Raw genomic sequence first — 13,110 nt, forward strand, 5'->3', positions numbered from 1 at the left:
AACTGCGGCGTGATTTGGGTGTGCCACAGGACGTAGTTCGTCCGAGAGAGCTTCTCCATGACCTAACCGCTCAGATTGGATTGGGTGGCACTGGAGGAAGACATGGCTGGCACTGGTGGAGATCGAAAGCTAGGGTTTGGAAGAGGAGGCTCTGATTACCATGTGCGATAGGCGGAAACGTCTTGCCTCGACCTGAGGCAACGTGCTACGTGTTTATAGGCAGGGGGCACCTTCCTCTAGCGCATACATTGTTGGAGATATTATAGGAGGTTTACAACTTGGAGAGCAAGAGATAGAATTGGTTACAACAAATAAGAGAAGATAGAATTACATGTAACTTAAACTAGCTATCTTCCTAGATCCTGCGCAACCTCTTGGATATCTTGGACTCTGTCATACGTGACACATATTATGTTTAACACGGACGTGCATCTTTTTTGGTCTTATCACTGAACATGGCCACAAAGCAAAACCAAAACATGGCTAGCAGCTAAGTCCGGGATTTTGAAACAGGTGAAACTTTGATAATATCTTGAACTAAAAGTTGAGTTCCCAAGGCTGGCCATCCCCAATGCATGGTATATGCCTGCCTGGCTGAAATATGTTAGGTTAGGTAAACGTCAATAGATCAAGGCGCCAGGCAAGGCGGGATTGGATGCATGGTATGAGCGTATATACACAACCTTTTATAAGGCATAAATCTGTTGTGATATTATTTTATTATTAATTACTGATATAAAGGCTGACTATATTAATCTTGAACTGTACCTGGTGTCCACTGCAGGGATTTTATTCTACTAGATGATCAATGCATGAGATATGTTGTTGTTTGCTCTATTGATTTGCAGTTATTAGAGTTCTGGATTGTAATCGATCGGATGACATGAATAAATTCTTAAATGATTGCATGTATTGGTTGATACAGAGACCAGGTTGATCCTCGTTTAAAAAGGAAGGAAAATGTTTAGATTCCACCACTTGATTTTCTCGCACCGTAAGTCTCCTTTGTTGTGTGACACGTGTCCCCATGGGGCCATCCCAACGCTCTTTCTTCAACCTTAGGCTAGCCATAGTGGGAGTAACTTAGGTAGTAACTTAACACACCCCAAGACAATTTTGCTTATGTGGCATGTGTTTAATGAGAAAAGAGATGCTTGTGGTAACATAATATGTTACTGTAACATAGCGCTTCCCGAGGCATAATGAGTCTATGAGCTAATAAATGAAACCATCTATGACACTAGTACTATGTTACTTTGCACTATGAAGGTAGTAACTTAGACTAGTGTCATATGCATGACACTAGTATAAGTTACTCCCCACTATGACCAGCCTTAACTCCCCCTTCTCGCTAACTCCACTCGCTGTCGTCCTCTCCTCTCCAATGTCAAATCTCGCGGCTACAGCCTGCACACTAGATTTCGCGAGCACCCCACTCCCTGCTGCTCTGCTTCACTGCGGCCCGCCGTCGGAGCATCGATGAATCCTTGCAGTAGCCTCGCAACATGACGGCGCCTCTCGCGGGCTGCAGCACCGATTTGCAGCGAGGGCGATGCCTTGTAGCGCAGCGGCGGCACTTGCAGCACCACCACAACATCTTGCAAGTTAGAGCCCCGGTGACCCTAGTGCCCATGTTTCCAACACACGCATGGCGAGCGATGGACTTGCAACACCTTCCGGTGTTCGCAGCACCACGGCGTGTTGCGTCGCTGGTGGTCGTGGGATTGGATCCACCAAGCAACGGGAAATTTGGAACTCGCAATGCCTTGCAACGCGTCCTGGCGTTCAAATAGCGAGTCGTCCTTGTCTGGTTCTATTGGGGCAGCGGTGTAGTTGCGAGAGGAGCATAACTGCATAAGCGTCACGCGGGTGAGAGAGGCCGGCTAGACCTGTAAGCCGGCGATGACTCCTTGCCACAAACTCGTACCCTTCGCTTATGGCATCGGCGGTGCCTTGGTGACAGCGTCGATGACCACCGGTTGCAGCACCCGCGATGGCGCTGCAATGGAGTGGCTGCTGCTATCGCTGGCTCTGCACACAAGGATGGAGCGACTGCTGCTGCCGTCGAGCACTGCATACGAGGACGGTGGCGCTATAATGGAGCGGGGCTGCTGCCGACGATGCGGCAAGTCGAGGACAGCAGTGCCGCCATGGAGCGGGTGCTGCTGCCGCCAGTGTTGCATATGAGGATGGTGGCGCGGCAATGGAGTGGGCGGCAACGGCAGTTGTGCTGCGAGGAGGGTCACCCCTGTTGGCGCCCCTGGCAACGGGACCCCTCCTGTCAGCAACGGGCCTAGCTCGCCCGTGCCTCCAAGACTGACGCGTCCTCGCATGCCCAACCCAAGAGTCATTGGGCCCGAGTGGGTGTAGCCAGGCCCAACCCTGCAGGGCCCCTACTTTTACCGAAGAGACTGAAGAGAAGGGCATCTAGTGGATCACGGAACCGGCGGCGGCATGAACCCTAGTTCTTCCTGTTCGATCCATTCTTGTACTCGATATTGTATCCCGACTATATTCCCACCGATAGAAATACTAGATCGATCCCTTCCCTTGTTCATCCCTAACATCTGGTATCAGAGACCACCATCACCCCCTTCCCTCGCGCGATCTGGAGCAATTCATCGAGACTCGCCGTCTTCACCAAGCTCGTGTTCAAATCGAAGCCATGGACCCGACCATGAAAGAGTACATGGAGAAGATCACGACCTCCATGGACGAGTTTCGTCTGGAACTGCGCAACAACACGGCGGCGGTGCACACGCACACCGCCAAACTGGACGATCTGGCCTCCTGGCGGCCGGATCTGGAGCGACGCGTCAACCAACTCTCTGACGCGGTCGCTGAACTGCAGAGAGGGCGTCCGCCTGCGGCGGCGGCGGCCGGTGTGGCGGCCACAGAGACTTCTGCGCCCTTCTCCAACCTGGGAGTGCCCGGCGCCCTCCCTGGCGCGGGAACCTCGGCCAGTCAACAGCCACACCGGTCAAGTGACCACGCCGACGCATTCCTACACCAGGAGAAGAAGCTGGCGATGCCGCCGGCGCCGCTCCCGGGCACTGGTCAGTACAATCCCCAGTCGCCCACCCCACCTCTTTCCCCTTTTGCTCATGCAAGTCAATTGCTCGTTGGGTTGGGTCAAGCCCACCCCTCGGTCACTTTCCCTCAATTTGCCGGGGAGAACCCAAAATTATGGAAAACACTTTGCGAGCAATATTTTTCTATGTTTGGGATTCACTCCTCATTCTGGGTACCTATGGCCGCACTCAATTTTTCCGGAGCGGCCTCTGTTTGGTTACAGTCCATTCAGAATCACCTCTCTGAATTTGATTGGGAAGCATTTGCAGTTCTTCTCTGCACTCGATTTGGTCGTGATAAACACCAACTCCTAATCAGTCAGTTTTACACTGTTCGTCAAACATCTACTGTTGTTGAGTACATTGAGCGATTTGAATAATTGTTAATCATTTAGCTTCATATTCGGAGACTATTCATCCTTACTTTTACCTGACTCGTTTTGTCGAGGGCTTGAGGGTGGACATCAGAGCAGTGGTGCTGATCCAGTGGCCACCTGACTTGGATACAGCCTGCTCACTGGCTCTGTTGCAAGAAGTCATTGACTCGGCGCATCAAGCACACCCACCGCGGGCCACATCGCGCAGTGCTGATGTTCCTCCATGACCCAGCTCGCCGCTACCATTACCTCTTCCACCACGCCCGCCACCTGCACCGACCTCGACGCCTGCAACGAATCGCGGAGGGATGGAAGGCGCACGCGCTGACAATTCCAAGGTCAAGGCGCTGCGCGAATATCGCCGTGCTCGCGGGCTTTGCTTCATGTGCGGAGAGCGGTGGGGGCACGATCACACGTGCCCCACCACGGTGCAACTCAACGTGGTGGAGGAACTCTTGGAGCTCTTCGGCATCGACGTTGTCCTAGATGATGGGCAGCCAGAGGTCGCAATGGCTATTTCCAAGCATGCTGTCACTGGAGACAAGTCACCCAAGGCGTTTTAACTTCACGCGTGGGTCCAAGGCCATGAGATTCTCATCCTGGTGGACTCGGGCAGCTCTACCTCGTTTGTGGATGCCGCTCTAGCCACCCAATTGTCAGGCGTTACTCCTTTAGCTCATGTTGGGCGTGTCAAGGTTGCCAGCGGGGGTGAATTACAGTGTCAGGCGGCCATTCCTAAATGCAGATGGTCGTTGCAAGGCCATGAGTTCACCATAGACTTCAAGGTATTATCTCTGGGCATGTACGATGCAAGTCTGGGAATGGATTGGCTCGAAGAGCATAGTCCAATGACAGTGGATTGGAAAGGGAAACACATTGCTATTCCTGATGCAACTGGGGCAGTTCACCTTCATGGACACCCATCAACTGCTTCATGTGAGGTGATCAACAGCATGCAGCTCAACAGCTTGTGTCGCGAGGGCATTGTCTCACATATGGTGCAGCTGTATCATGTCACTCTGGGCTCTGGCGAGAAACAAGAAGCCACACCTGAATGTGTCCAAGCTGTCCTGAACCAGTACCCTGAAGTTTTTGAAGAACCCACTGGTCTGCCACCCAAACGCAGCTGTGATCACCGCATACCTCTGATTCCAAGAGCACAGCCGGTCAATATTCGACCATACCGTCACAAACCAGAGCACAAGACTGAAATTGAAGAACAGGTGGCTGAGCTGCTCAAACAAGGTGTTATCAGGTAGAGCACAAGCCCTTTTGCATCTCCAGTGATACTAGTAAAGAAGAAAGATGGTACTTGGTGTTTGTGTATCGATTACCGCCATCTGAATTCCATGACTTCCATTGCCAAATTCCCAATTCCAGTGATTGAAGAACTACTCGATGAACTCCACGGAGCTGTCTGGTTTTCCAAGCTCGATCTCCGAGCCGGATACCACCAAATTCGCATTGCATAAGGAGATGAATTTAAGACAGCATTTCAAACACATTCTGGGCATTTTGAATTTTTGGTGCTCTCTTACGGCCTAGCCGGTGGTCCAGCCACGTTCAATGGTGCAGTGATGGGCACACTCCACCCCCTCCTGCGCAAGTGTGTTCTGCTGTTCTTCGATGATATTCTCGTCTTCAGCCGCACGCTCGAAGACCACACAACACACCTCGCGCAAGTTCTTCAGCTGCTAAAAAGGGATCAATGGAGGGTCAAGGCATCGAAATGTTGTTTTGGTCAGAAGAAATTGTCATACTTGGGACATGTTATTAGTGCTGACGGAGTAGCAACAGAACCCGGCAAGATTCAGATCGTCTCTGACTGGCCTACACCAACAGACACTAAAGAGGTGCGTTGTTTCCTCGGGCTCGCGGGCTACTACCGTCGGTTCATGCGTCACTTTGGAATCATGGCTCGGCCTCTTTTCAACTTGCTGAAAAAGGGGACCCCGTTTGTGTGGACACAAACGACCGAAGAATCATTCCAGCTGCTCAAACAGGGACTCATCACAGCTCCTGTGCTCGCCCTTCCGGATTTCTCGAAGCCATTCATGGTTGAGACTGACGCGTGTGATGCGGGTGTGGGAGCAATTCTCCAACATCAAGGACACCCCATTGCATACATGAGCAAGGCGCTCTGCCCTCAGTTCAGAGGATTGTCAACCTATGAGAAGGAGTATCTCGCTATGGTGGTAGCTGTTGATCAATGGCGTCCCTATCTCCAACACTGTGAATTTGTGATCCAAACAGACCAGAAAAGCCTGGTGCACCTTGAAGAACAACGGCTCACGGCCCCGTGGCAGCAGAAGGCGTTCACTAAGCTGTTGGGGCTTCGCTATACAATCAGGTATAAAAGGGACACAGACAATGGAGCAGCAGGTGCCCTCTCTCGAGCCACTCACTCTGAGCAGCTACAGACACTCTCGACATGCCAACCAAGTTGGATGGAAGATGTGATTAACAGTTACAATGCTAATCCCCAAGCACAAAAAGTGCTAGAACAGTTGGCCATCCGAGCTGACACCAAAGGCCGTTTCACCTTGGAGCAAGGCATTCTGTGATTCAGAGGAAGGATTTGGCTTGGGGGTTCTACGTCGATACAACAACAAGTGATTGATGCCTTCCATGACACGCCTATCGGTGGTCACTCCGGATTTCTGGGCACTTGGCGACGTGTGCACCGGCTGTTTGCGTGGCCTAAAATGAAGACACATATTCAGCATTATGTGAGGTGCTGCCCCACCTATCAGCAAGCTAAACCTGATCGAGCAGCTTACCCAGGATTGCTAGAATCTCTTCCAATTCCAAAAGAATCATGGGAAATGATCAGTATGGACTTCATCGACGGGCTGCCTCAATCAGGAAGTGTCAACTGCATTTTGGTCATCATGGATAAGCTGACAAAATTTGCTCATTTCCTGCCTCTGGCACATCCCTACACAGCTTCAAAAGTGGCTCTGTTGTATATGAACCAGGTCTACCGACTCCATGGATTTCCCGGTTCAATCATCTCTGATCGCGACCCAGTTTTTACTAGCCACTTCTGGCAGGAACTATTCAAGTATGCAGGCACAGGGCTTCGCATGAGCTCAGCCAACCACCCGCAGATGGACGGCCAAACCGAACGCGTCAACCAGTGTTTGGAAACCTTTCTCCGCTACTTCACACACGCCTGTCCTCGAGCTGGAGCTTTTGGATCCCTCTAGCTCAATTTTGGTACAATTCGTCATATCATTCAGCTATTGGTATGTCACCCTTCAGAGCTATGTATGGGCATGAGCCACGTCAATGGGGCATTACTGCAACCAATGCCTGCTCAGTTCCAGCTTTGCGCTCGTGGCTCGATGAACGTGCAGTGGTTCAGGAGTTACTGCAACAGCATCTCCACCGTGCTCGACAATGCATGAAACAGCAAGCAGATAAGAAGAGGTCAGTCCGAACCTTCTCAGTGGGTGATCATGTATACTTGAAGCTGTAGCCTTATGTGCAAACATCAGTGGCTGCACGCGCCTATCACAAACTAGCTTTCAGATTCTTCGGACCCTACAAAATCATCAGTTGCATCAACCTTGTGGCATATAAGCTTCAGTTGCCGGAGCACTCACAAGTGCACCCTGTTTTCCACGTCTCCCAATTGCGCAAGGCTCTCCTCCCAGGTACATCAGCATCACCGGATCTTCCCACTCACTCTGACATTCCTGCCGTGCCTGCAGCGGTTATCGATCAATGTTGGCGCAAGCGTCGTGGCACCATGGTGGAGCAGGTCCTCATACGATGTTCCAACCCAGCGGCCGTCGCTGACTCATGAGAGGATCGTGTGGGGCTCCAAGCTCGCTTCCCATCTGCAGAGGCTTGGGGTCAAGCCTCGGCTCATGAAAGGGGGGATGTCAGCGCCCCTGGCAACGGGACCCCTCCTGTCAGCAACGGGCCTAGCTCGCCCGCGCCTCCAAGACTGACGCGTCCTCGCAGGCCCAACCCAAGAGTCACTGGACTCAAGTGGGTGTAGCCAGGCCCAGCCCTGCAGCGCGCCTACTTATACCGAAGAGACTGAAGAGAAGCGCATCCAGTGGATCACGGAACCGGCGGCGGCACGAACCCTAGTTCTTCCTGTTCGATCCATTCTTGTACTCGATACTGTATCCCGACTATATTGCCACCGAGAGAAATACTAGATTGATCCCTTTCCTTGTTCATCCCTAACAACCCCGCGCTTACGCATCCGAGCGTTGCAGCGACAATGGGTACGAACCAGAAGTGGCATTCAGCGAGCTCCACGTTGACTAAATCTGACGGCCAGGTTGCGTCGAGATCACAATGATTGGAGGGCACACGACACGGCGTAAGTTTCAAACTTAGGGTCTCTTTGATTCAAAGGATTTTCATAGGATCTTTGAAGGATTAGAATCCTCAGGAATTTTTCCTACGTTGATCGTTTGATTCGTAGGATTGAATCCTGTAGGATTTTTTTTCTAAGGATTCATTTGTACTACATTTCATAGGAATTCTAACATCCACTCCAACCTCTTGGAAGAATTCCTTTGTTTTTTCCGTGACACAATCAAACAAACTCAAATCCTATAAGGATCCAATGAACATGCCATTTCAATCCTATGTTTTTCCTATTCCTATGTTTTTGCAATCCTATTAATCAAAGAGGCCCTTATCGGCCGGCTAATCGGTAGCAGTCGCCCAATAAGCCTTTATTCTGAAGAGATAAAAGATCCGGTGAGATGTCATTGTGCATCAATTAAAACTAATGAATGTGAATAGCAAAAATTGTACTACTTGGGGTCTTGAAGTCTACTTGTGAAGTTGTCATCTGGTTGGTGAAGTCATACTTTACTTCAATTGCAGACGATTTTACCATTAGAGATAACCATAGACATTTCGAGGATGGTGACGCTTATATATACATGCAGTTTTAGGGGCTGAAGAGAAGCATATGCTAGACAATGATTGGATTCCAAGAGTTCACGCCCCCTTTCGCTGTTGAACGTGGAAATAGTCGGCGCAAACAACATATTCCACATACAGTCGTATTTGTACAGTACTAGTTGATTCACTCATTCACCCGGCAGCACCTCCAAGCTAGTTTGCATGTGACAAATAACAAACAAAACATAATAATGCGTTGCAGATCTGTTACACGTTGGGTTATGATTCCTGAGCGTAGGAGTGCAGATATTCTGGTGGATTGCTCGATCACATGTTGGCGCCACCCTTGCATTTTTCTCCCCTCGCTTTTCATTGTTCCACGACTCGTGTCACTAGCCAGCTTGATGGTGTGAGATTCTTGCGGACACAAACAAATACTAATAGATAGATATTAAATGCTCTGATCCAATGCCGAATGTATAGACACCATGCCTCGCCTTCATTAGGAAGGATGGTTTTAGTCGCACATGTCTTTTCCATGTAAGAAGGATGCCCGTGCGATCATTACATGCCATGTCTTCGCCCGACCAGTCCCCAGGGAAGGAATCCAATAATGGGAGTGTCAATGCAGAACTTCATTAATGAATGGATTTACACCGTCCCACCATGCAGCAGGGACTAACTTCAATAGCCCATCATAGCACTCTCAGTCAGTGGGTTAGGGAACTCTTGGTATTGATAGAATAACATTTCATTTTCATAAGTTTTAGTGGATGCAGAGTCAATAAATACTATTTTTTTAGCATAAGGCCAGGTTACAGAAAGACCTATTGCGTTGAATCACTTGAGTGCAGAAAATGGACAAGGGAGGCACTTTGAGCTCCACAATAGGCGGGGTGAGTGCAGTTGGGGCTCATCGGGGACCGCACCATCCAAAGCGGCCCAGAGAGGCTCTTGCACCTTTGGGCCGTCACCGCCGAACCACATGCCCGAGAGACACTTCGAGCTCATGTTGCGTCCTCCGAGCATGCGGAGGCCCCTTAGTCTGAAGCCCAAACAGCTTACTGTGCCAGGCAAGCGACCCGGCCCGTTGCCGGATCCAGCTGCTCCACTTCGATCTTCTCCGTGTCTTGGAAGAACGAGGAGGATCGGGCTAGTCCGCTACGTCCTATGCTGGTCCTTGACCACCGCCGAGATGAACACCCGCCTCCGTCGCCACAAGAATGCCAAGATGTTGCGCCGGTGTGTCAAGGCATCAAAGCGGCTCACAGTCGAGCAAGCCGCATCATCACCATAGCACGCCGCCTCGTCGTGCTCCCCTCGTCCTCCCGACTCTGACGGTCCCCTGGACTATGACCCATATGCCCTCTTTGCGGTGTACTATTGACGTCGTAGTTTTGACAAGGGCAAGGGCAAGGAGAACCGGTGGACATCTTTCATCCTAATTTTATCCAAGAACAAAGTGCTATATATAGTCTGTGCATATGAATTTTCTGTCCGCGTATGTCATATCCTAGTCGCATGTGTATGAACTTGCTACCTATCTTTGATGTGTTTTTTCGGTTGTCTACATGTGTTGATCAAAGTCGCATGAGTTGTGTGGGGTTAAATGTGTGTGTGTGATTTTGTGGGCGTCCATGAACATATACGGGGCAAATAGGCAAATCCGGTTGAGAGGCTCTGACAATCTGTGAGTAACTTGGCAGTGAATGATGATGCATGTCCACATTTTTTTAGCAGAGATAGGTCTAGAAAGCTTCATTTACTATCATGGAATTATGTGTTCTTTTCTATGTATTTGAGTCAACCAAATTAATCCACTAAAGGAATATGACACGCACAGTCCAAATTATATATGTACCTAAGTACTTTATCTCCACTACATGTATTATCTTAACATGCACACATGCCACCTCATTAAAGGTCTGCCACAACATGCATGGAAAAAAATATTAGTTGATCCTATGCACACATCTCGCATCACCACACATGCCACTTCATGAAAGATTCACTCAAGATGCATAGGAAAAAGTTTCCCATTATTACTATGTCACTTATATTCAAAATATTTTCTGACTACACACTTTTTTTCGAAAAGGGGGTCTCCCCGGACTCTGCATCGGAGCGATGCATACGGCCAACTTATTAAATGGATAAGAATGTTCAACAAGGTCTTAAAGTCACAAAAACACTGACTACACACTAATCAAATACAATGTACCATATTTATTTTTAGTTTTAGTTCATGTACTATTAACTCAACTATGCATGTCTTATACAATCAAATCACGAAATATATTGCAATCGATTCCCCGCAGTAACACATGGGGTATTCTACAGTTTTAGTAATATGTAGGTCCTCATGCAAAGATCGATCAAAGAATGTACTAACATGTTCCAGGTTTGTTACACGTTGCGTCATTCTGTAAGCTGGTAGGTGGGAGGGACCTTCAGTGCTGCTCTGGATTGTTGACGAACCAATTTTAGTCTACTTTAGATGGTTGGTACCACCCTCCCTTGATATGCGCCTTGGCGTGCCACTATCCAGTTAGTTTAATCTTGTAAGATTCTTGCAGCAATAGACTAGTTCCTACATGCATCTTTCAAGGTCCTATCACTGAACATGCCCGCAAAGTAAAACCAAAACATGACTAACAACTAACACTCGTATTCGGAAACTGATAGAACAAAATGTTCAGTTGGAGCTGAAAGTTGAGTTCCTAAGGCCGCCCATGCCCAATGTACTTTATATGTGTGCCCGGTTGATGACCGCCCGGAATATGCTAAGGCGGTATATGTCAATAGCTCAAGGAACCAAGCAAAGCAGGATTGCATGAATGGTGTGACTTGTGAGTGCGTGTATATACACATCCTTTTACCAGGCATAAATCGACTGTGGTATCATTTTATTAATTAATGATATAAATGTTGAATATATTAATCATGGTACTCATATGAACTATACATGGTGCCCACTGCGTATATTTTACATTACTGGATAACCAATGCATGGGATATGTTGTTTGCTCTGTTGCTTTGTACTTCTTCTAAGTTGTAATTGGATGATATGAATATAAGTTCATAAATGATTGTGCGGATTGGTTGATATAGAGATCGGAGTTGATCCTTCTTTAAAACAACATACTAAAATAAGCCTTTGTTGCCAAGAGAAAAATATTTGATGTTGTCCCATCATGCATCAATTAAATCCGATGAATGCCACAAAAGTTGAACTTGAAGTCCAGATAGTGAAGTCTACTTATGCCGTTCTAATGAATTTCATGAGTAGTACTTTTGTTGTTGTACGGTGAGGTTTGTGGTTGGTGAAATCTTACTTCACAATCAATTGCAGACAATTTTATCACCGGAGACAACCATAGACACTTTCATCACCTTGAAACATCCCACACCAGCAGCAGCCTGAGCGGCCTGACGAAGAGGCTGGCGATGCCGCACGGTGGTCTGAATCTATACATGGAGTTATAAGAGTGGAAGAGTGTAGGTTCACTTATTTTGGTTCGTATTAGTCCATATTGAAACCTTTAAAAATATTTATATTTAGAAATGAAGAGAGTAACAGATAGATTACGAAATGCTCCAACACGGTGCCACCACGTCCTGCTTTCCTTCCTTTCCAGCCTTTTCTTGGTGTAAAAAGAAACGTACTGAGCACGGAGCATGCATGATTGAATCTCCGGCCGTCTCGATCGGCGTGTCTCGTGATTCAATCATTCCACACTGATACAATTACGTCGATCGTCAGCATTAGTAGGAGAGGCCGAACGCCGACGCGTGGCCCTGGATGGACGGCGCCGGGCGCTTCCATGAAGCTTCTGGAGACGAGCCAACAAATTAGTGAATCACGCATCGCATGGTGCTAGTCACCATGCCTTATATATATGCCTGCCTACCTTCGCTATGTTCTGTATCTTTGCAGCTTTTGTGATGCTGCGTGCAGATGAGCTAGCCGGTGGCACGTCAGCCCGTTTTGACGGACGCATGTGCGGTGCCTAGCACCGGCAAAATGCTACTCCTGTATATGCATAGTCACATCGTACTCGAATTAGGTCAAGGTGATGGAAGGGCTTTCATATAATAACATAGAGCCTATCATGAGAAAAGTATACTTTTCGTCCCTCAATTCTTTGCAGAGTCTAGATTTGGTCCTTCAACTTCAAAACCGGGCACTTGGCGACGTGTGCACCGGCTGTTTGCGTGGCCTAAAATGAAGACACATATTCAGCATTATGTGAGGTGCTGCCCCACCTATCAGCAAGCTAAACCTGATCGAGCAGCTTACCCAGGATTGCTAGAACCTCTTCCAATTCCAAAAGAATCATGGGAAATGATCAGTATGGACTTCATCGATGGGCTGCCTCAATCAGGAAGTGTCAACTGCATTTTGGTCATCGTGGATAAGCTGACAAAATTTGCTCATTTCCTGCCTCTGGCACATCCCTACACAGCTTCAAAAGTGGCTCTGCTGTATATGAACCAGGTCTACCGACTCCATGGATTTCCCGGTTCAATCATCTCTGATCGCGACCCAGTTTTTACTAGCCACTTCTGGCAGGAACTATTCAAGTATGCAGGCACAGGGCTTCGCATGAGCTTAGCCAACCACCCGCAGACGGACGGCCAAACCGAACGCATCAACCAGTGTTTGGAAACCTTTCTCCGCTACTTCACACATGCCTGTCCTCGACGCTGGAGCTTTTGGATCCCGCTAGCTCAATTTTGGTACAATTCGTCATATCATTCAGCTATTGGTATGTCACCCTTCA

This window comes from Triticum dicoccoides, chromosome 4A, assembly GCF_002162155.2.
Source record: "Triticum dicoccoides isolate Atlit2015 ecotype Zavitan chromosome 4A, WEW_v2.0, whole genome shotgun sequence".
NCBI lineage: Eukaryota > Viridiplantae > Streptophyta > Magnoliopsida > Poales > Poaceae > Triticum > Triticum dicoccoides.